The sequence below is a fragment of the Canis lupus genome, chromosome 9 (assembly GCF_048164855.1).
Source record: "Canis lupus baileyi chromosome 9, mCanLup2.hap1, whole genome shotgun sequence".
NCBI classification, from domain to species: domain Eukaryota; kingdom Metazoa; phylum Chordata; class Mammalia; order Carnivora; family Canidae; genus Canis; species Canis lupus.
Window position 1 is genome coordinate 39,763,491 of NC_132846.1, and position 24,471 is coordinate 39,787,961.

A 24,471-nucleotide genomic window follows, 5' to 3' on the forward strand; every position below is an offset into this window, starting at 1 on the left:
GCATGCACTCTCTCTCTGTCTCTCTCTCTCTCAAATAAATAAATAAATCTTTCAAATAATAATAAAATCCTTCAGTATTAAAAAAAAAAAAGTCAGAACTAAAAAGTAAGGTTAGCAAGGCACTGGGTTGCAAGATCATTTTATGGATATCAATTGTACCAAGACTGATGTCATGGAGCTTACTGCCTATGTCTTCTTCTAGGAGTTTATGGTTTTAAGTCTTAATATTCAAGACTTTAATCCATTTTGAGTTAATATTGTGTATGGTGTAAGATAGTGGTCCAATTTAATTCTTTTGCATATGGCGGTCTAGTTTCCCCAACACCATTTATTGAAGAGATTCTCCTTTCCCCATTGTATATTCTTGGCTCCCTTGTCATAAATTAATGAACCATGTACACATGGATTTATATCCGGACTCTTGATCTGTTCCATTGATCTATATGTCTGTTTTTATGCCAGTACCATACTGTTTTAATTCCCATAGCTTTGTAATATAGTTAGGAAGTAGGAAGTATAATGCTTCCAGCTTTGTTCTTATTTCTCCAGATTGCTTTGGATAGTTAGTCTTTTGCAGTTCCATTTTAACCTTAAGATTGTTCTATTTCTGTGAAAAATGCCATTGGGATTTTGATAAGGATTACACTAAATCTGTAGAGTGCTTTGGGTGGTATGGACATTTTTAACAATATCAGTTTTTCTAATCACTGTGCATGGAATATCTTTTCATTTATTTGTGTCTTCTTGAATTTCTTTCATCAATGTCTTACAGTTTTCAGTGTACACATTTTTCACCTCCTTGGTTAAATTTATTCCTAGTATTTTATTCTTTTTGATGCAATTGTAAATGGAATTGTTTTCTTAATTTCTCTGACAGAGTTCTTTGACTTTTAATCTGGCTTTTACAGTTTAAAACTTGGCACACAACCAAGAAATAATTAAACGAAAGGTCAACAATAAAATATACCCCTGCCAACACCTTGTATAAATATAGAAATCTCAAAATGTGCTTAGGTAGAAGCATTTCCAGAATGGTGGAATAAGCATCCATAAAAATCTGTTCATCCATAAAAGTAAGAGAACAATGGTAAAAATTGTCAAAATCAACTTATTCAGAACTCTGGAATTAACAAAAGGTTTGCAATATTCTAGAATCATTTATTTGTGAAAAACAGTTGAATATCAACAAGAACAGCAAGCTCTGTGGCTTTTAACTTGCCCTATTCCCATCTCCCTCTCCCTATTTCCTGTGTAGACTTAAAAATCAGCAGACTCACAACTATGTAGTTATAAAAACCAGAAGCTGAGCAGGCACTGGTGAGAAAGGGCAGAATGGATCTGAAACTCCCCAGTTGTTCCATCCCCAGAGAATTGACACTATATGACCTATCTTAAGCTCCTTGTAAAGTTCCATTCCCAAGAGTTGATTTTATTTGACCTGACTCAGAGCTCACTTTGTTTGAATAGCCTTATCCTTAGGACATTTGTCAGAAAGAAGTAATGGCAACTGTTTAACATTGCAGATGCATAAGGCAGTTATACCAATTGGAGCTAATAAGAGGCTGACCAAAAAAATTAAGAGGAAAAAAATTAAAAAAAAAAATTAAGAGGAAAAAACGTGGAATGAGATGTCCATGTGGGACTTTGCAAAGCTCCAAAATATTCCTGGGAACCTAGAAAGACATGCATGTGCAGTGATCTTCTTATGCTCAGCAAAAACCTGAGAAGGCCCTAATTCCTCACCTCTGACTGACCTTGGGGCCCTGCACAAGCAAGAAGTGAAGGCTAAAGCACAATTGTAAACTGCCTGCTGGAGCACTAAACACCCACCCCAACATATACAGAGAGCAGTGCTGTATTTACAATTTACAATTTACAATTTGTAATTTGTAAATTTACAATTGTAAATACCTATATTAAAAAAGGAATAAAGATGGGGTGGTTCAGTTAGTTAAGCATCTCTTGATCTCAGCTCAGGTCTTGATGGCAGGGTTGTGAATTCAGGCCCTGCATTTCATACTGAACATGAAGGCGAAAGAAAGAAAGAAAGAAAGAAAGAAAGAAAGAAAGAAAGAAAGAAAGAAAGAAAGAAAGAAGTAAACTGACTTTCTACTATAGCAAACTAAACTTAAAGCAAACAGAAGAAAGGAAACAAAAAAATTAGAGCAGAAATAAATGAAAAAGAGAAATACATATGTGTGTGTGTGTGTGTGTGTGTGTGTGTGTGTGTATAAAACCAATGAAACAAAAAACTGGTTTCTCGAAAAGATGAACAAAATTGACAGACTTTTAGGTAGCTTGATCAAGCAAAAAAGTCTCAAATTACTAAAATCAGGAATGAAAGAAGGAATGGGTAACAGTACAGAAAAAGGACTATAAGGGAATAGTATGCCAACAAATTAGATAACTTACATGAAATACACAATTTCCTAGAAGGATAAAACTAATAAAAGAAGAAGAAAATTTAAATAGACATACTCATTAGGCAGATCGTATGAGTAATAAAAAGTCTTCCCATAAATAAAAGTCCAGGCCCAAATGGCTTCAATGCTGAATTCTACCAAACCTTTAAAAAAGAATTAACACTGTCTTTCACAAAGTTTTCCAAAAAAATAGAAGAGGAGGAAACACTTCCTAGGCATGTTATGGAGCTAGTTTTACTCTGATATCAAGCCAAAGACAACACAAGGAAAGAAAACAACAGGCTAACATAGTTTATTAATATAGATGCAACAATTCTCAAGAAAATACTAACAAGTCAAACCCAGCAACATGGGAAGGATTACTTATACACCATGACCAAATGGGATTTATCCCAGGAAGGCAAGGTTGGTCTAGCATAGAAAAGTCACCAATGTAATAAAATATTAACGCAATAAAAGATAAAAACCTCATGATCGTCTCAATAGATGTAAAAGATAAGCTCTTGGAAACTTAAGAAGGAAATTTTCTCAACCTGATAAAGGATATTGATGAAGAAAACTATAGTAACAATACATTTAATGGTGAAAAACTAAATGCTTTCCCCTAAAACCAGGAACAAGGCATGGATGTCTACTCTCATTACATCTGTCCAACATTGCACTGGAGTTTCTATCCAGTGCAATAAGACCCCTCCAAAAAGAAAAAAAAAAAAGGCACTAAGATTGAACAGGAAGAAGTTAAAGTGTCTTTAAGGTTGATGACATGATCTTTTATGTAGAATATTCTATTTTATCTACCAAAAAATACTGGAGCTAATAAAGTTTAACAAGGTTGCGGGATACACAATCAATATACAAAAATCAGTTGCATTTCTATATACTGCCAGTAAAAACTCAGAAATTGCAGTTTGAAAGCCATTTACAATGGCATCAAAAAGCATAACATACTTAGGAATAAATTTTTAAAAAGAAGCATAAATAAATAAATAAATAAATAAATAAATAAAAAGAAGCACAAGACTTATACAATGAAACTATAACACATCATTGAAAGAAAGACCTAACCAAATGGAAACACATCCCATTCATGGTTGGAATACTTAATATTGTTCAGATGGGAATATTCCTTAAATTGATCTACAGATTGGATGCAATCCTTGTAAAAATCTCAGGTGCCATTTTTTGCAGAAATTAGGCAAGCTTATCCAAAAACTCATATGGAAATGCAAGAGACCAGAAGAGCCAAAACAATCTTGAAAAATAATAACAGGGATGCCTGGGTAGCTCAGCGGTTGAGCGTCTGCCTTTGGCTCAGAGTGTGATCCCAGGATCCGGGATAAAGTCTCATATCAGGCTCCCTGTGAGGAGCCTGCTTCTCCCTCTGCCTATGTCTCTGCCTCTCTCTGTGCCTCTCATGAGTAAATAAATAAATCTTTTTTTTTTAAAGAAAAATAATAACAAATTTGGAGGACTCACACTCCCCAGCTTCAAAACTTGCCAAAAACTACAGTAATCAAAATAGTGTGTTGCTGTCATAAGTATAGACATATAGATCAATGGAATACCATTGAGAATCCAGAAATAAATCCTCATATTTATGGTCAATTGGTCTTTGATGAGGGTGCTAAGAAAACTGAATAGGAACATAAAATAATAAGTTTTTTACTAAATGGTGCTGGGAAAAACTGGGTATCCACATGCAAAAGTATGAAGTTGAGCTCCTACCATCCACAAAAATGAAGTTACGTCTCATACCACTTATAAAAATTAACCAAAAAAGGAACATTAACTTCAATGTAAGAGCTAAAAAAAAAAAAAATAAAATAAATGTAAGAGCTAAAACTATAAACAAACTTCTAGAAAAAAATCCTATATGAATATCTTTGTGACCTTGAGTGAGGTAATGTTTTCTTAAATATGATGCCAGAAGTACAAACTATGAAAGAAAAAATAGATCATTGAACTTCTTCAAAATTAAAACCTTTTAATCTTTGAAGAACTCCATCGAGGAAGTGAAAAGACAATCCACTGAATAGGAGGAAATATTTGTTTGTTTTTTTTAAAGATTTATTTATTTATGAGAGAGAGAGAGAGAGAGAGGCAGAGACACAGGCAGAGTGAGAAGCAGGCTCCATGCCAGGAGCCCAATGCAGGACTCGATCCCGGAACTCCAGGATCACGCCCCAGGCCAAAGGCAGGCGCCAAACTGCTGAGCCACCCAGGGATCCCTCCTTGCAAGTTATATATCTGATAAACACCTAGTATCCAGAGTATATGAACTCTTACCAACAACAATAAAAGACAACTCAATTAAAAAATGTACAAAATATTTTAAGAATTATGACTCCAAAAAAAAAAAATAGGCAAAAGCAACATGTACATGGAAAATGTTTAGCATCATTCGTCATTAGAGAAATGCAAATTAAAACCATTATGAGATACCACTTCGCGCTAGGAAGGCTATAATCAAAAAGACAGTTAATAAGTATTGGCTAGAAGGGTGCCTGGTGGCTCAGTTGGGTGAGTGCCTGACCCTTGGTTTGGCCCAGGTTATGATCTCAGGGTTGTGAGATTGAGCCCCTTGTGGGGCTTCCCACTCAGCAGGGAGTCTGCTCCTGGTTCTGTCTCTCTCCCCTTCTCCCTCTGCCCCTGCCTGCTCCTAAAAATAAATAAGTACATATTTAAAAAAATAAGTATTGCATAGGATATGTACAAGTTCTATTGTTCATACATTGCTAGTCAGAATATTAAATGGGGCAGCCACTTTGAAAACCAGTTTGGCAGCCCCTCAATGGTTAAGTATGGAGTTACCATATGATTCACCCCTCTTAGAGAAATAAGCACATATGTTCATACAAACCTACACACAAATTTTCAATGCAGCCTTATTTGCAATAGCCAAAAGGTGAGAAAAAGCAAATGTCCATCATGAAAGTGGTATACCTGTATGGAATATCACTTGGTTATAAAAAGAATAAAGTGCTGGTATGTGCTACAAAATAGATGAACCTTTAAAACACACTTAAGAGAAAGATGCCAGTCACAGAGGGCCATGTATTTATGTACAATTTATGTATAATCCTATATTTGTGTATGATTCCAATTATATGAAAAGTAATTAGTGATTACCTAGGGCAAAATGTGGTGGTGGTTGTGGGGTTGTGACATGACCATTAAGGGTTGTGAGGTTTCTTTTTGGAGTAATCAAAATATCCTAAAACGGCTTGTGATGATGGATGTGAAACTGTGAATATACCAGAAGTCTTTGAATTGTACACTTAAAAAATAAAGTTATCAAGACATTTTTAAAACTTTTTCCTGAACCTCCTCATTATTTTTCCCCATTTCTCTGGGGAATTGGAATAATTTCTTGTATTCATTTTATTTTTATCTTTACATTATGTATCTTTTAAGACTTGTTAAAAACATTTGTAGTTGCGCACATTATTATTATATAATTTTATGATTACATTGTTTTATAATTCTCACCTTCAATTCAGTGATCTCTCCCCATTTTTAAATCTCTATTTTAATCCTCTCTTAGAAGATTTTTTTCAGGAAGTGTTATGGGTATTTATTGTTTTCAGAACCCCTTGTATATTACAGTCTATTGTCTTTATGTATGAAGTGACATCCTGACTAAGTATAGAAGACTTGGGACTCAATTTCTAAGTTCAAGGGCTTTATTTTATTGCTTTCTAATATGTGATGTCATAGAAGAAAAATCTGAGCATGGTTAATTCTTTTTGCTGTTGTTTTGACATTTGCTCTTGATTTTTGTTTTAGCCTGTATGCTTGTATGATTATTTTGTTTTTTGTTTTTTCATTTGAAGTTCAAGATTTTCTCCAGCATATGTGTAAGTACTGATTTATTTTCATTAACTATTTTCTTAAAACACATACTTTCTACTACCTTCTGGAAATAGATGTTTGAGTATAATACTCATTTTTTTTCTAAAAATCTTAGTGACTATCAAAGTAATCAAAATAATATACTTTATTTAAAAAACTAATTAGATGGGGTGCCTGGGTGGCTCGGTTAGTTAAGCGTCTGACTCTTGATTTTGGCTCAGGTCATGATCTCAGGGTCCTGGGATTGAGCCCCATATCTGGCTCCTGCTCAGTGAGGAGTTTGCTTTCCCACTCCTTCTGCTCCTCCAGTTGCTTATTGTCTCTCTCTCTTTCTCACTCTTTATCTTTCTCTCTCTCTTGCTCCTCTCTCTCAAATAAATAAATAAAATCTTTACAAAAAATCAAAATAAATATAATGGATTAAAAAGAAAACAAAACTAACAGATTATGATTTTAAAATTAATCAGGTATACATTGCTCTAAGCTCTTTTTTTTCTTAAGATTTTATTTACTTCTTTGGGAGAGAGAGAGCATGAGCAAAGGGGAGAGGTAAAGGAAGAGGGAGAAGCAGACTCCCCATTGAGCAGGGAGCTCCACGTAGGACACGATCCCAGGATCCTGGGATCATGACCTAAGCTGAAGGCAGACACTTAACTGACTGAACCACTCAACCCCCTAAGCGCTTGAGATAGATTTGTTTGGTTATCAGGCAAGAGAAAGAAGAGCAGAAATAGAAGAAAGGAAGGAAAGAATCCAGAAACAGAGAGAAACAGGAACAGAGACAGAAAATATAAAAATTAGTGGATGATGGAAAAAAGAAAAAATAAAAATGGATGGAGATTCAAAGGAAAGGAGGCATACATACCACAAGGTATGGCACATACATACCAAGGAAGAAGAGGAAGAAGCTCTTTAGTTAAAGCTCTTTAGTTAAAGAGGACTTAGTGTAGGATGAAATAAAATGGAGATAGACTCACAAACAGGAACAAGAAAAAAATGAGCAAGAAAAAGAAAAAGAAAAAAGAAAAAGACCAGAGAAAGATGATCAGTAGTTCTTAAAGTATAGGTGCAAAAATTTATTCTGCTTTATTGTATCAGCCAGTGAAATTCAAAACATGTAACTGCTCATTATCAAAGCTACTTGAAATTTTAATTAAAATGCTAGCCAATATTCTAATTTTGTGATTTTCTCTAATCCTGGTGAAGTTCTTTTCTGAATTTGAAAATCATTATAATTCATCAAGGGAAAATTATTATTTTAGGTGTAGATAAGGAGTCCAGAACACAATTATCATGGGGGATGGGGTGTGAGATTTGGTGGATTCTCCATTTCTGTTTTAGTGTTTAACTGTTGTCATAGAAGAGAAATGACCAGAAGGCTATGATTGTTAATAAGCTAGAGCTTAACAACTTAAATTTAACAACTTCCAAAGCAGGAAAATTTTATTGGTGAATAACGCAATTATTATGTCTATTTGGACGTCGACTTGAACAAAGGAGAAGGGGCTACTCAGGAGAAAAAAAGGAATAAAGCCATTGCTGTTGGAATTCAAGGTGTTTAAAATAAAAAGAATTCTTTGTGGCACTCCAGGGATAACATTTTAATGGTAATCCCCCCTCCACCCCGAATTGAGGCAGAAGAAAAAATAATAGAAAAAAAGCTCAATTATTCCACATGTAGATTTTAAATATTAAAAGCATCACAGGGGATCCCTGGGTGGCTCAGCGGTTTAGCACCTGCCTTTGGCCCAGGGCGCGATCCTGGAGTTCCGGGATTGAGTCCCACATCAGGGTCCCAGCATGGAGCCTGCTTCTCCCTCTGCCTGTATCTCTGCCTCTCTCTCTCTCTCTATGTCTATCATAAATAAACAAACAAACAAACAAATAAATAAATAAATCTTTAAAAAAAAAGCATCACATATACGACATGGCATGAAATCCCAATGAGTGGTCAAATGTTCTATTTCATTCAGGTAAACATGAACAAATAAGTTCAGGTGATACATACAGTTTAGAAACAAAGATAAATGAAGTTCTAGGAGTTCATTTCATTTGTAGAAACTCACTGAACTATGTAGTTATAACATGTTTTTTTTTCTGTATGCATATTATTTTTCAACAAATAGTTGTTTTTGAGTCAAATCATGTCATATACTATTATTTCATTAATATTAAAATATTTATTAATATCCACATATATGTTCTGCTCTACCAATACCAAAGGAGGTAAAGCACATAGATATAGCCCGTCTTCTTGTACTTTTCTTTCACAATTAGATAATGAATGTGAAGAGAGACATAAAACAGACCAACAGACACTCAATGAGCTGACCACTGATTGACAAGTGCTACATATCTTTGTATCCGATAACACCACAACTAAATATTAGCACCTTTTCTTTAGTATCATCTGTTTATATTTTGTCTTTGAGTAATTGTCCATGGATCATTTAGAAGTAGTATCTGTCCAGGGGCACCTAGCTGGCTCAGTCAGTGGAGCCTATGACTCTTGATCTTGGGGTTGTAAATTCAAGCCCCATGTTGGGTGTAGAGATTACTTGAAAATAAAATCATAAAAAAAAGAGAAATAGTATCCGACCAGATTGCCAATTACCTTTCCAAAGCTCATTAATTTAATAACTCATTATTAATGGCATAAAATGTGCCCTATCCCCTTTCTTATTCCTTTAACCCAATGTTTCTAAAACTTCTTTCACTACCTTTTTGCAATATCATCATACCAACTGTGCTATTATTTTAAAATAATTTTAACTCATATTCCTTTCATTGTAATACCTACTTTAACCTAGTCCTAAACATTGACATCTATAGAGTCACAGATTTGTTTTTTTTAACAAGGTGTGTTTAGGTATCCTCAACTAAAATACTCATGTGAGCCCCAGTGGTATGCTAACCATACTTGAATAACCATGCTGTTAATCGAGTCAGCTTTGCTATCACCTAGCAAGAATGATAAATGTATCAACGTAGAATCTTGCCCTGCAGAACATAAGCTGCTCTATCTTCTATCTCAAAAGATTGTCTTATTTTTTGTAATCTCTTATAAGTAGACACATTCCAAGATATGCATAGCAAAGAATATGTAAGGAAATCTGAGTTTCTTAATTTAACTTGTTCATATATTTCACAGGTTAAAATATCTCTTTAAAAATTTATCTCTGGATTTTTCTTTAAAGTTCTTCAGATTAAAAAAAAATAATAAAGTTCTTCAGATTGATTTTGTAGTTACTGATATTAACTCTGTTAATAATTATGACACAAATATATTGCTGTCTCTTAGTTTTTCACATGTAGAACAGTGTAAATCAAACACAGTATTGATGGAGTTTAAATAATAAGGAAAGAATTGGAGCTGGAGAATAAATACGGCTCTTTTTGCCCATTTATTTAACAAATGAATACTGAATGCATATTAAATGCCTGCCCTTTTTTTATGTCTTAACTGTGCATCAATAAAAAAATACTAAAAATAGATAAAACTGCTGTTATTATGCATACATAATAATTATTGTAATGCAAAATTTTATGGAAAAGTTTGAAGATACACATGTCTTAGAGATACTCCCTCCAGTGTTTTTTAGTATCTTATTCCTTAAATATTATTCTAATTTTGAAAATCTCCAAATTTTAAAATATTATTTTAATTCATTTTATAATAATTATTAAACATATTCTCAGCATTTGTGTATAATAAAATATTTCTAACCTCTAGAAAAGTGCAGACAGTAATATAAAAAATTTATTCTTCCACTTGTTCAGATGAAAAACACTGGGGTCACTGACTCCTTTCACCTACCATGTTTCATAATTTCTGCAATATCAGTATACCAACTATGGTATTATTTGAAAAAATACTCTAAAACTGATTCATTTTCCTTTCACTCTAATACCTACTTGATTTCTTCACCTTTACCAACATCTCTCAATTATGTTAAATGTACCTTCAAAATATATCCAGAATTCTATCACTTCTCATCATCCCACCGCTGCATTGTGGTCCAAGACACTATCATCTCTTGCCTGAATTATTAATATAGCCTCAGAGTAGATCTGCCAACTTTTGCCCTTGCCCTCCTCCTCACTCATAACGTAGCCTCAACAGCACCCAGAAGAATCCTGTTAAAATGTAAGTCAGATTATATTCTTCCTCTGCTCAAATCACTACAATGAATTATCATGTCATACAAGTTAAAGTCAGAGTTCTTAATACTCTATTTCTACAAGTTGTCTGTTTTTGTATGTAGGTATTTCATTTTCACTGTTAGATGATATTCTCTAGTGAGAAAATAACTCATTTTATTAATCTATTCTTTTATCTATGGACATTTGGGGCCTTTCATTTGCTTTGCTATTATAAATAATGCTGACATAAGAAATGCTAAAGGAAATTCTTAAGGATGTAGGAAATGATATAAGATATAAATTCAGAAGTACAGGAAGGAATGAGTAAGTCTAACATTTATGGTCAGTTGATTTTCAATAAGAAAATTTGCTGAAAAGTTGATTTTCAATAAGAAAATTTCAATAAGAAAAAAGTTTTCTCAATGAATGGTGTTGAGACACATGCAAATTGGATATTTACAAGCAAAAGAATGAAGCTGGACCCCTATATCACACCATATGCAAAAATTAACTCCAAATGGATCACTGACATAAATATAAGAGCTAAAACTATAAAACTTATAGAAGAAAACTTAAGTGTATATTTTCAGGTTAGATGATGGCTTCTCAAAAACAGTAACAAAAGGAAAAATAGATAAATTAGAGTTTGTCAAAAAAAAAATTTAAAGACTTATTCATTCACTAGAGACACACAGAGAGAGAGAGAGAGAGAGAGAGAGAGAGAGAGGCAGAGACACAAGCAGAGGGTGTAGCAGGCTCCATACAGGAAGCCTGATGTGGGACTCAATCCCGGGACTCCAGGATCATGCCCTGAACCAAAGGCAGGTGCTAAACCGCTGAGCCACGCAGGGATCCCCAAGTTTGTCGAAATTAAAACCTTTTGTACTTTAAAGAAAATCAAGAAATGAAAAACCAATACACAGAATGGGAGAGAAAATATTTGCAAATCATATATCAGACAAAGAACTTATATTCAGAATGACTAAAGAATGCTTACCGCTTAGCAATAAAAATACAAAAGACCCAGCATCTGAGCAAAGTATCTGAATAGACAGTTCTCCAAAGAAGATATGTAAATAGCCAATAAGTACATGAAAGATGTTTAACATACAAGTCAAAACCACAATGAGATACTACTTCACACACAGTAGAATAGCTAAGATGAATAAGACAGACAATAATAAGTTTTGGTAAGAATATGGAGAAATTAGAACCCTCATACATGGCTAGTAGGATTGTAAAATGGTGTAGTCACTTTGGAAAAAATATTTGATAGTTCCTCAAAAATATTTTAAACAAATTGTTATCATATAATCCACATTTCAAGACTTACTCTCTTGAGAGGTTTTAGCAGATGACCTATCATGAACATTATTTCTTCATTTATGAAGTAAATACCTGTTTGTTGATAATTTATATATTTAAATTCAAACAGTAACAACGAAAACCAAACCAGCTTTCCAAAGATACCGATAAGAAAATAAAAAGTCAAATCACACACTGGGAGAAAATATTTGCAAGATAGAAAATAAATCTGATAATTGACTATATAAAGAACTCTGACAACAATATAAAAACAGAAACTCAAATTAAAAGTAGACAAAATATTTCAACAGACACTTCACAAGAGAAGATATATGTTTATATATGTGTAGGTAGGCACATATAGGTATATATTGGTTTAACTGGCAAATGAGAAGAAGCTCAATATCACTAATATCAAGGAAATGCATATTAAAATCACACTGACATACTTCTTCACACCCATCAGAATGATTATCATTAAAAAGACTGATGATACCAAGTATGGTAATTGGAAATATTATACAATGCCCGTGGAAGTGTAAAATGATCCAATCACTTTGAAAAACAGTTTCACGGGCATCCTGGGTGGCTCAGTGGTTTAGCGCTGCCTTCAGCCCAGGGCGTGATCCTGAAGGCCCGGGATCGAGTCCCACATCGGGCTCCCTGCGTGGAGCCTGCATCTCCCTCTGCCTGTGTCTCTGCCTCTCTCTCTCTGCATCTCTCTGTGTCTCTCATGGATAAATAAATAAAATCTTAAAAAAAAAAAAAGAAAAACCGTTTCACACTTTTGTATAAAATTAAGCATGTATCTACTCAGTTTCCTAGCATCCCTAGGTATTTACCCAAGAGAAATAACAACATATGCTTATAATATGACTTGCACAGAATATTTTCCACAGATTTATCTATAATAACCCCAAATAAAAACAATCCAGTGGCCATCAATGAGTGTGATATACAATGGAAAATTATTTAGCAATAAAAATGAACAAACTGCTGTTATATGCAAAAACACAGATGAGGGATGCCTGGGTAGCTCAGCCATTGAGCATCTGCATTCGGCTCAGGGTGTGATCCTGGCGTCTGGGGATCCCTGCAAGGGAGCCTGCTTCTCCCTCTGCCTATGTCTCTGCCCCTCTCTGTCTCTCATGAATAAATAAATAAAATCTTGAAAAACAAACAAAAACAAAAACAGATGAATCTGTAGGGGCAAGAGTAGGCTGCCTCAAGGTCAGCCACTTTGGCATGGAAATTATGTTGAGTTAAAAGCAATCAAAACCCAATAGATTCCAGAAAATCTTTATACCTCCCCTGCAGCTACTTGCATGTATCAGGAAAAGGACTATTAAAAGAGATTCCTCTTTACCTAAGAAACTTATCTTAGTACCCTAGAATATTATTATCTTAGAAATCCCTTTACCTAAGAGAGAATAGAGCAAACTTTGTTTTCCAAACATCTCTCACCTTCTGGCTAATGGTCTTCCTTTCCTTTGCATATCCAGACCTCTACCCCTCTCCTTAGCTCAGATAAACCTCATGTTGCCTGTCTCTGGAATTCCATGTCTATGTGGATTCCCTATACCTATGAAGGTGAATTTGATTTTCTCCTGTTATATCTATGGAGGTAAATTTGATTTTCTTCTGTTAATCTGTCTCATGCCATTTTGATTCGTACATCTAGAAGGATCATGAAGAGTAATGAAAATTTATTTTCCCCCAACAAATGTCCGAAACAGTCTTTTGAGTGAAAGAAGCCAGCATAAACGAATGCGTACTATAGAATTTCATTTATATAAATTTTATTTAAATTTTAAAATTTTTTTTCAATTTATTTATTTGTGATAGTCACAGAGAGAGAGGCAGAGACACAGGCAGAGGGAGAAGCAGGCTCCATGCACCGGGAGCCCGATGTGGGATTCGATCTCGGGTCTTCAGGATCGCACCCTGGGCCAAAGGCAGGTGCCAAACCACTGCGCCACCCAGGGATCCCAAATTTTATTTAATTTTTTAAAGGCTTTATTTATTTATTCATGAGAGACACAGAGAGAGAGAGAGAGAGAGGCAGAAACAGGCAAAGGAAGAAGCAGGCTCCATGCAGAGTGCCTGATGTGGAACTCGATCCTGGGTCTCCAGGATCAGGCCCTGGACTGAAGGCAGCACTAAACCACTGAGCCACCCGGGCTGCCCATTTATATACATTTTAGAACAGATAAAACCAATCTATGCTTAGAAATCAGATCAATGGATGCCTAGAGGAAGAAATTGACTACAAAGAGGTACAGGGAATTTTCTGGGGTTATGTAAATGTTTTATATTTTGATTGTGGAAATGTTAGCACATGTATATGCATTCATTAAAACTCAGTGAACTGGGGCGCCTGGGTGGCTCAATCCGTTAAGTGTCTGATTTATGATTTTGGTTCAGGTCGTGATCTTATGAGTCATAGGATTGAGTCCTGCACTCCAGTTTGGTTCTGCACTCTCCCTCTCCCTTTCCCTCTGCTCCACCTCCCACTCACTCACTATCTCTTTCTCAAATAAAGAAATCTTTTTTTTTTTTAATTTTTATTTATTTATGATAGTCACACAGAGAGAGAGAGAGAGGCAGAGACACAGGCAGAGGGAGAAGCAGGCTCCATGCACCGGGAGCCTGATGTGGGATTCGATCCCGGGTCTCCAGGATCGCGCCCTGGGCCAAAGGCAGGCGCCAAACCGCTGCACCACCCAGGGATCCCAAATAAAGAAATCTTAAAAAAAAAAAAAAAAAAAAAAAAAAAAACTCATTGAACTGTACACCTAAAATCTATACATTTTATTTTAAATATATTAAATTATTCCTCAATAAGGTTTATTTTAAAAAATAATGCTATTAGAACCATATATGAGTTATTTAAAAAATTATTTATTTGAGAGAGTGAAAGAAGGAGAGACAGAACATGAGCAGGGAGAAGGGCAGAGGGAGAGGGACAAGCAGACTCTCACAGGGTGTGGAGCCTGATAGGGGGCTTGATCCCAGGGTTCTGGGATCATGACCTGAGCTGAAGGCAGACACTTAACCAACTGATCCACTCAGTAACTTATCCACCTATATATATAAAAAATATATATGTATGTATTTTTAAGATTTATTCATTTATTTTGGAAAGAGACCACAAGCAAAGGAAGGAGCAGAGGGAGAAAGAAGCCTTAAGAAGACTCCCTGCTGAGCAAGGAGCCTGGCATGGGGCTTGATCCCATGAACTTAGGTTCATGACCTGAACTGAAATCAAGCATCAGACACTTAACTAACTAATGTAACTACATATACATTTTTTGTGCATATCACATATATGTACATTTTGCGCTGGCCACAGATATACACAGTGTATACATAGAAATGGAAATCTTCTGTTTCAGTTTGCAAATGTTTAGTTTACAAGGTAATGTGAAATTGATCTTCAAAACAATTTTTACCAACAGCAGTGTATAAGAGTTCTTATTGATCTATATCTTCATTAGCTCTTGGTATTTTCTGATTTCTTAATTTTTTCAATACCTAACGGTTAAAAATTACTTCACTATGGTCTTACTTAAAATTTTCTGATTATAATAAGGTGGAACATTTTTTTCCTAGTTATTGACCATTTGAGTTTTCTCTTCACTAAAGGTAGTGTTCAAGTATTCTATTTGTCTACTATTTCTCATTGATTTTGTAGAAGTTCTTCTACATGTTGTTAACCTTTTTTTTTTTTTTTTTTTTTTTTTTTGAGAGAAAGAGTGCAGGGATGCCTGGGAGGCTAAGTGGTTGAGCGTCTGCCTTTGGCTCAGGGCCTGATCCTGGAATGGATCGAATCCCACATCTGGCTCCCTGCATGGACCCTACCTCCCCCTCTCTCTGTGTCTTTCATGAATAAATAAATAAAATCTTTAAAAAAAAAAAAGGAGAGAGAGAAAGAGTGCACACACATGTGAGTAAGGGTGGGGGAGAGGGAGAGAGAGACTCCCAAGCAGATTCCACGCCTAGTGTGGAGCCTGATGTAGGGCTTGACCTCATGATCCTGAGATCATGACCTGAGCCAAAATCAAGAGATGGATGCTTAACCAACTGAGCCACCCAGGTGCTCCCATGTTATTAACCTTAAAAATAATACTTCTAGTTATTTATTAGCAAAAGATGCGTTTTTTCAGCAGTAGCAAAGAATTATAATCTGGGACAAGTTAACTATCCAAAGTCCATGGCCAAGTCCAACAACCAAAGGAGAGGTAAGATCTTTTACAGAGGAAAGGGGGAAGCTGGGAAGGCTGTTATAAACAAAAAGTCCATTTACATTTATTGGGAGTTGGAAGTATAGTAGTTTTTCATTGGCTGAATCTGACCATCTCTCATGGGCTGTACTGTTGCCAGAAGAGAAGGTTAGCCCTTCTTTCTCCTGCAGGACCTTTCACCTGCAAGGTCCCTCTCTTCTTTTGGGTCTGAAACTGACAAGTGGTAGGGCATGCGAGCTCTCCCTCCTGAACCTTCTGACTCCATTTTAGTAAAGTTTCCCTTTATTTTCACAATATATTCTGGATTCTAGATCCTTGTCCATTATATGTGCCCAAGATATCTCCTTTCTGTGATTTGTCTTTTCAGCCCTCCCTTTTTAACCTTTATGTTTTATTATTTTTTTCAGTTTTATTGAGAACTAATTGATATACATTACTGAATAAATTTAAGATGTATAACACGATGGTTTGGTTTATATAGTGAAATGATCACTGCAATATGTTCAGGTAACATCCATATTCTCATGTAGATACAATAAAAAGAAAAAAGGAAAAAGAGAAAGTTCTCCTTATGATGAAAACTCATTTTCACTCCTTTAATAGTGTCTTTTAATGAAAAGTTCTTAATTTTAATGTTTTTTAATAGCTAGTGATTTTGTGCCTTTGTTAAGAAATCATTTCATATCCAGAGGTTATGAAGATAATTTCTATTTTCTTCTAAAAGTTTAAACATTTTTGGTTTTCACATCTAAATCCTTAATCCAGGGGATCCCTGGGTAGCTCAGTGGTTTAGCACCTGCCTTTGGTCCAGAGTGTGATCCTGGAGTCCCGGGATCGAGTCCCGCATGGGGCTCCCTGCATGGAGCCTGCTTCTCCCTCTGCCTGTGTCTCTACCTCTCTCTCTCTTTCTGTGTCTCTCATGAATAAATAAATAAAATCTTAAAAAAAATAAATCCTTAATCCAGTATCTTAGTGGGCATAAGCCTAAACTTGTTATATAAAAGAGAACCCTAATAGTGGGCTTAAAATATAGACTTTTTTCTCTTTCAAGTAACAGCTCCAAAGTAAGCATTCTAGCCTGGAGACTGGTTTTGCTTTATGTGATTTTTTTAGAGACCCCAATCTTTATGATGTCTCTGCCAAGGGTAGTTTGCTGATTGCCATTACATGAACACGATACATCCTTCCACTTATTTAGGTCTCCTGTAATTAATAACTGTAGGAAGAAAACAATAGGGAACAAAATGGAAGATGTAGGGATAGCATGGGTAGGATCTAGGGACCTGGAGGAGGGGCTCCCTCAGGCTATGCTCAGTTCTCTACAAGTACTGGCTCACCTCTGGTGCCCTGTTAGGCACCATGGGACTGGTTCTCCGATGCCCCACTGCTAGTGCTCAGATGTTTGTAGGAGCATTCTGAGATTCGTGTTGGAACTTCTAGGAGGAAGGTGCCAAGCAGTTGAAACTGTGAGTGCCAACAGCAGCAGAAGGCTGGAGGTATAGCTGTAGCTGTCCTCATGCTGCTGAAGGGATCTGATTGGCACTGGAAACAGGAAGCAAGTGTCTTCTCCCCTTCTCCTGCCTTCCTATCTCCATCTCCCATTGGCAAAATCTAAGACAAATCATCTGGCAGTGAACAAATAGTGCCACAGTGGAAAACCTTGTGCATGTTTTGTTTTGTTTTTGTGGAACTACTTCCTCAGGGCAAATTCCTAGTGGGATTATATGTAGCTTTTACGAGATATTGCCAAATTTTTCTCTATATGGGATCAAACTATTCTGCACTCAGCAACAATATATGAGAGTGTTTTTCCACAGAGCCATGTGAAAGGAGTGCATTGTCAGACGTTTGAATTTTTGCCAAACTAATTGGTACTAAATAATATTTCAGTGTAATTTTAATTTGGATTTCTTTTCTGAAGTTGGACATCTCATATGTTTGAGATCCACTTATATATCTTTGTGAGTTTTCTGTTCATGTGTTTTGCCCATTTTCTCTATTGGATTTTGATGATTCTAATCATTTTTAAACATACATTATGGTAATTAGCCCTTTACTTGTCATGTAAATAGCAATATTTCCTCCCAGTTTGTCATTTTTAAAAAAGATGTAATGTAAATGTAATTTCACTTCTTTTCAATTTTATGCTTTTAATTGAATTGTTTTGTCTTATGACATTGACTGATCTCCATTAAAATAGTAAGTTATGGAGATAGTGGGCATTCTTGCTTTGTTTCTGACCTTAGTTAGAATGCCTCTAATCTTTCCCTGGTAAGTGAGCTGCTGAGGTATATTGTATTATGTTATGAAGTATTTATCAATTTTTATTTTATTGAATTTTTAAAAAAACAAATAGATATTGAATTGTGTCAAAGATCTTTTCAGCACCTGTGGAACTAATCTTATTATTTCTTCCTTGTGTATATTACATTATTGGATAAATTATATTAATGGTCTTTTTTTAAAAAAAGACTTTATTTATTTATTAACCAGAGATACAGAGAGAGAGAGAGAGAGGCAGAGATACAGGCAGAGGGAGAAGCAGGCTCCATGCAGGACTCAGAACTCTATCCCGGGACTCCATGCCGGGACTCCAGGAACATGCCCCAGGCCGAAGGCAGGCGCTAAACCACTGAACCACCCAGGGATCTCCCTATTAATGGTCTTCTTAATGTCAAACCATTCTTATGTTTTTAGAACAAATCCATCTTGGACATAAAAACTTTTGTTGTTGGGATCCCTGGGTGGCGCAGCGGTTTGGCGCCTGCCTTTGGCCCAGGGCGCGATCTTGGAGTCCCGGGATGGAATCCCACGTCGGGCTCCCGGTGCATGGAGCCTGCTTCTCCCTCTGCCTGTGTCTCTGCCTCTCTCTCTCTCTCTCTGTGACTATCATAAACAAATAAAATTTAAAAAAATAAAATCTTAAAAAAAAGACTTTTGTTGTTGCTTTTTTTTTTAAGGTTTTAATAGACTTTATTTTTTAATTTTTTAAAAAGGTTTTTATTTATTTATTCAAGAGAGACACAGAGAGGGAGAGAGAGATTGAGAAGCAGAGACACACGCAGAGGGAGAAGCAGGCTCCATGCAGGGAGCCGGACATGGGACTCGATCCCAGATCTCCAGGATCACACCCGGGCTGCAGGCTGCGCTAAACCGCTGAGCAACCGGATCTGCCCAGACTATTTTTTAGAGCAGTTTTAGGTTTACACCAAAAATTGAGTGGAAGGTACAGAAAGTTCCTGTATATGTCCTGCCCTCTACACACTATCAACATCCCCTACCAGGTACATTTGTTGTAATCAATATACTTATATTGATAAATCATTATCACTCAAAGTCCATAGTTTACAGGAGGGTTTCCTCTTGGTGTTGAATATTGTATGGGTTTAGATAATTGTGTAATGACATGTATGCACCATTATATTACCACACAGAATAGTTTCACTGCCCTAAAAGTCCTTTGTGGTCCACCTCCTCACCTTCCTTCCCCTAATGTCTGGAAACCACTGATGATTTTACTGTCCCCATAGTTTTGCCTTTTTAAAATGTTACATTGTTGAAGTCATACAGTAAATAGCGTTTTCAGATTAGCTTCTTAGTAACATGCTTTTAAGTTTCCTCTGTATTTGGTGGGGTCTGGGTGGCTCAGTTGGTTAGGCCACTGACTCTTGATCTCAATTCAGGTCTTGATCTCAGGGTTGTGAGTTCAAACCTGACCTACTTAAAAAAATTTTCCTCTGCGTTTTTTCATGGCTGATAGCTCATTTCTTTTTAGGATTGTCTGGATGTACCAATAAAATTGGTTTGTCCAGGTTTCTATATTTAGTGGGATTGATTTTGGCATATTGGAGTCTAATACTATGAAAATAATTACACAATACCCTGTCACTTTCTATTTTAATGGCTGTCTTATCATTTCTTATTTTGAATGTTTATGCTTTTGTCCACTTTTTTCTAGATTAGGTTTACTAGTCAGTCTGTCATTAAAATATATTTTTTTCAAATAGCAGGCCGATTTACTTATTTACCTATTGGTTCTCTGTATTCAGCCTCATTGATTTCTGTTTTTATCTTTATTTTTTCCTTCTGCTTTTCTTTGGTATAGCTTTTTTTTTTTTAAAGATTTTATTTATTTATTCATGAAAGACACAGAGAGAGAGAGAGAGAGAGAGGCGCAGAGACACAGGCAGAGGGAGAAGCAGGCTCTATGCAGGGAGCCCGTCACGGGACTCGATTCCGGATTTCCAGGATCACACCCTGGGCTAAACCGCTGAGCCACCAGGGCTGCCCTGGTATAGCTTTTTGAGTTAGAAATATAATCCATTTATAGTCATTCTTTTATTTTCATTGTATAAACATTTGAAGGCTACACATTTTCCCCTAATAATCACTGGTTTGTTTTTTACAGATTCTGATAAATACTGTTTCCATTTATTTTTTTGTTTTTAGAAATTATGAATTCAATTTGTACACTAAGTTTCATTTCATCCAATACTTCTTTAAAAGTACACTTTAAAATTTCTAGGTGGAAAGGATCATTTTCTTTCAGATCTTGTTATCAATTTTCAGTATTATTATAATGTTTATTACTATTATTTAATTAAAATACTATTTGCATTATTTCTAGTTCTATTATTGAGGAGTGACACAGTACAATGTTAATTTTCATGACCGAGTCCAAATGTGCTTGGGGAGAAAGTATACTCTCTATTTCTGAGGTGTAAATTTAAATATATCCATGAGATTTACTTTATTTATTATGTTGTTCAATTTTTTATATGTCTAATTTGATCCGTCAGGCCTGCATTGGCTTGAGAGAGATGTTGATGTCCCTCATTTTTATTGTATTTTATTGTAAACTGAGCAGTATGGTAAATTCAATGTTCTGCATTTGAGAGTAAAACAAACAAGATATACAACAGGGTTCCTCTAAGTGGTGCTTTTATTTTGCTAAAAACTTCTCTAGGTTCTAATCCAGGGACTGCCGATACTAGTTTTATGTTATTAGACAAATATTTAATTCTCAGGCTTTGTCTGTCTCCCATGTAAAATGAGATGAGTTATGGGATATTTCTTTAATCCAATACAATAATTTATCAATACAATAAAAGTGCTTTTGAAATAATGCCCGCTGTTACTGACTAAAATTATTGCAATAATAGTGGTTATTTGTTAAATGCTTCCTCCCTGCCAAGCTCCATGCATAGCACTTTACATATGTTTTCATTTAATAGTGGCATATTTGTCTTAGTTTTTCTTCAAACTCTAGAATGTTGGCCTCTTTGATTCAACTGGCAGCAACTTGATTGATTGGCTCGGTATTTTAGGAGACCATCAACTGCATAAATTGACAGTGGGTACTTGCATGTTGTTGGATCCAGCTTTTTATTTGAATCAGGACAATGGTCAGAGAGATCACATTGGTCAAGGGAGCAATTAGCCAACATTTATTTCTGTCAGTTTCCAGGTTTGGCAGGAAACAAGACCAGAATGAGATAAGGAGCTCAGATCTTTACAGGGTGTGATTGAAATCTTGGACAAAGAGGAACATAGCCGTTTTCCTGGCCAGCTATTTTCATCCCAGGCCTATACAAGTGCTCCCAATGGTAAAAAATATTGTGGCGAAAGATTGTTCCTTGAGATCAGCAGACTTAATATCCTAACGAGGAGTAGCTTAGCTCTAAGCCAATGTCCTTTTGTCTTTAGTAGTAACTCTGTTGATAAAATGGAAGTAGTAAAATGGTTTCATCCTGCCTCAGATTAATTAACACAATACATGCCCCTTCAGCTAAAGATAGTTTGTGTTGTTCTTAAACTCAGTTATCCATCTGGTCAATCATGTAACGTTATTATCTTCTATTACCATCAGGATTGATAAATAGATGATACTAGTGTCAATTTTTCTTCCTTCTGTGCCCCTGGCAGAGACTCAGTGTCTATTCAATTTGTATCTTTTCTTGCCAAACTTCCCAACATGACACCCAAGTACAAGACTAGAATTTGCTCCCACTATAAAATCCATTGCCATTCTTACATAGGCACTCTGGATGCAAAGACAAGGAGCTGGGCAGCCTAGTGTGGGACACAGGAATGTAAACAACAACTCTAGTTCACAGCAATCCATGCTGTGACAGAGAGGAGTTGCTGCCTAACTTTAAGAGTGGTGAATTTAATTTCTTTAATGGCACGAGGATATCCAACTCACCTGAATGCCTCAGACTATGTTATTTGTCCTGCTCAGTACAATGTGCCAGTAGGTATTGAATGTCTGCTTTGGCAGTTCTCACCGTATGCCACTGCATGCTTGTGTACCAAGTCACAGATGTGCTTTTAGTTTGATCAATTTGTAAAATTTGTGTTTAGCACAATTGGAGCTGGCAATTCCCTCAGGTAAGCTGTTGAACTGAATGGGATCTTCTGCTATAAATACAGATGCTGGATGTAAATAATAGCTAAGAGGCATAACATGACATCATACTATGTTATTGTACTATCTGTTTTTTTTTGTTTGTTTGTTTGTTTTGTTTTGTTTTGTTTTTGGTGCATGGGAGAATGTGGGCAGGGCTGAGTTCATGGCAACCCTGACTCTGCCAGTCAGAGATGTAAGCATATGAGCCATCCGTTCACATGCTCAGTGTTGTGTTTCAAAAGAACCGGGTGTGGCTCTGTTTGGTTTAGGTATGTATTACTTTTTATTTTCATTTCAAAGCATTGAGGATCTGTTTCAGTGCTCCTGTCATTAGTCTAATTTGCTGATTTAAAAGTAGGTTTTGCTTTTATATCCAAACAGGCATGGCTAGGAGACACTATAGATCATTAAAAGACTCTAACTGGGGACATCTGAAAACATTTTGAGACACTTTATTCTGGACTCTGGTAAGTGCACTAGATACAATATGGAACAATAGTCCTTTCACTTTGAGGACTTGTAGCATAGATGCCTAGAAGGGAACAATAATTAAATGATTCATAATATTTTCTCCAGAGACTGTTGCCATGATGATTTTGCAGCATTTACTCTAAAGGAAGCAACCGATGTAAAATGGAAATGAATAGCATGAATAGAACAGAGAAGAAAAGTAACAGACAATGCTTTGTAGACAGCTCCATGAACCCTAGAGCCCACACTTTCCTGAAACTGGCTCTTTAATTTGTATGTATTGCATCGGGCAAAATGTTTCTATGAAAAGACACTCTCAGACCAGAAGGATCTTCTTGCTTTATAGACCTTTGTTGTGACCCAAGCCATTAATTATAAATAATGCACACATGGGTAGTCTAAGAAGAGAAGTGATACTATCGGAATGATTATCTTGGAATACAAGGAATGGCACATAGGTTGACACTGTGCTGTTTTGTTGAGTTGAGCTTTTGCCCATCGAGAAAAATGTGCACGTCAAATAACTGAATCATTCCAGTACTCAAAGAGTACAAGTTTTTGAAACGGTTGTCCCAAACCTTGGGTAAGATCTACAATTATTTTTTTTTCTTCATTAATATGTGTTAACTGAATGCATTATCAAAACTCTAATGTCTGCTCCTTACCATTTGGTTTGGGTCATAACCACCAAATTTAACTAAGTAATCCAGGCAAGATTCTGTAGCCACACAATATATATGAACTTGGATTTATAAGAAGTTAAATTTGATTGCAATACAAACACAATAAATATTTTAAAGTCACTTATTTATGTAACAACAGTGAGTTCATACAATACCTTTCATTCAGGACTCTAAGTGCTTTAATAATGCTGCCCTAGCCGTGCAGGAGGTAAGCGGGAGTTAAATGACATCATCCTGAGTCCAAAGGCATTGAGTAATTTGCTGGTATATCAAATTGGCACCTGCAGGATGGATTCCCAAGGACCCAGCTTCCAGTGAGTTTCAGATCTGGAAGATGTATACGGTGTCATAGGATTGAGGCCTTTCTGGAGCCGGGGGAGGCAGGGACCCAGGGTTCTGCATTTTCACAAAGCCTCGCCTTCCCTCCAGGGGATCCTGAAGTCTGGACCACGCTATAAGAAATACCGACCCAGATCTTAGAGGTCATCAAGTCCCAACTCTTCAAAGGGTCCGCAAAGATTAGATGAGTCCGTCAAAGTTTGGTAGCTAATTTGCACATCTGCCCGGTCACCCCCATCTCAAAGACCCAGGAGTCCGGGAAGGTTGGAGAAATTCCTCGATGAAATCGGGCGGAAAAGCTTTTCTGAGGGAGTCTGTGACATCCCTCCGGCCCCCGGCCGTTAACCTGCCCCGAGTTAGCATCTCCCTCAGACCGTCTCCGACGTCCCGAAACACGGAAAGAAAGTTGGCGGCCCAGGGCGGCCGCGGGCCCGCGGGGGAGGGCGGCTCCGCCTCCGGGCCCGCGGGCGGGCTGCGCACTGGCCGCCGAGCGGCGGGCGCGGGACTCGGAGGCGGGCGGCGGGCGGGCGGGGAGGCGCGGGGCGTGGTCTGCAGCTCTCCAGGCGCCGAGGAGCGGAGCGCGCTGTGCTGCGCGCGGGGCC

At 36.6% G+C, this 24,471-nt stretch overlaps 1 long non-coding RNA gene across 1 annotated transcript in view; it reads right to left on the reverse strand.

Moving 5' to 3' along the window:
• The window catches only part of LOC140640079 (uncharacterized), a 68,202-nt gene extending 43,870 nt beyond the window's left edge, over nucleotides 1-24,332 (reverse strand). The window contains exon 1 of the long non-coding RNA XR_012036739.1: nucleotides 23,686-24,332. This is a non-coding gene — a long non-coding RNA (uncharacterized lncRNA). The remainder of the gene's footprint in view (nucleotides 1-23,685) is intronic.
• Between the last annotated feature and the right edge of the window lie 139 nt (nucleotides 24,333-24,471).